This window comes from Hordeum vulgare, chromosome 4H (assembly GCF_904849725.1).
Source record: "Hordeum vulgare subsp. vulgare chromosome 4H, MorexV3_pseudomolecules_assembly, whole genome shotgun sequence".
NCBI lineage: Eukaryota > Viridiplantae > Streptophyta > Magnoliopsida > Poales > Poaceae > Hordeum > Hordeum vulgare.
This window is the reverse complement of record NC_058521.1, coordinates 17188779-17189928: the sequence shown is the minus strand read 5'-3', so window position 1 is coordinate 17189928 and position 1150 is coordinate 17188779.

Here is a 1150-nt window from a genome sequence, read left to right as displayed (position 1 = left end):
TGTTTGAGAAAGATGTGGTATGCCATTTTTCTCCCCTTCTAGTAGTATAAGATTTTTTGACAAAATACCACTGTTTGTGCTTTTGAGATAAATATCACACCTGTTTTGCTGTACCTACATCTCATCCAGGGTTGACAGTGATAATATATTAATAGCGCCTTTCTTGTGCTCAATGTTGGTGGATCTATAGTATATATAAGCACTTTTGTTGTTGCCTTCCTTATATTTATTCCTGTTTGTATTTGGCAGTTATCCTGCATTCATTAAAAAGAAAAGAGTTGTTTAATTAATTATAAAAAACCAAGCGAAAACTGGATTGTCCAGTTAATTATGAAAAACTGAACGAAAACCGTTACAACCGTTGAACGGCTCACATAAAAAACTTACGCACACCATTCAAAAGAGGATCTCACATAAGAAACTTACGCGCACACCATTCAAAAGAGGATCTCACATAAGAAACTTACGCGCACACCATTCAAAAAAGGATCTCACATAAAAAAACTTACGCGCACACCATTCAAAGGAGGATCTCACATAAAAAAACTTACACCATTCAAAAGAGGATCTCACATAAAAAAACTTATGCGCACACCATTCAAAAGAGGATCTCACATAAAAAAACTTACGCACACCATTCAAAAGAGGATCTCGGCAAGACAACACGTAGGCATCATCGTCATTATTCCTTTTTTAGAGGTGTCATCGTCATTCCTACACTTTAAGTAAATGACTCCAACTTCGTTGTAGGCGACCGTCGACTCAACCCACATTGTAGCGGACATGTGAAGCTGCATGAAGATCTATGCCAAAATCTCAACCACCTGGCCACACGAAGGCAACAAGGTTGGTAGCGAGAGCTCCATCTTCCTCCTCACGAACAGCTCAAGGAGCACCCCTTGTATTGTGACCACCTATAGTCACTCCCGCGGGACTAGGGCTTTTACCTCCATCGGAGGGCCCTGAACCTGGGTAGATCCGCATCATGTATCTCGCGCCTTTACCTGTCCCAGACGCCGCTGGCTCCCGTCAGCCCCAAACCACGATCTAAGCTATCCCGTGGGATCTGCCACGTAAATACCATGACAATTGGAGCCCACCGTGGGGCTGGCAGCGATGCCAGCTGGAGTTACATTCTGGGTGAGACCCT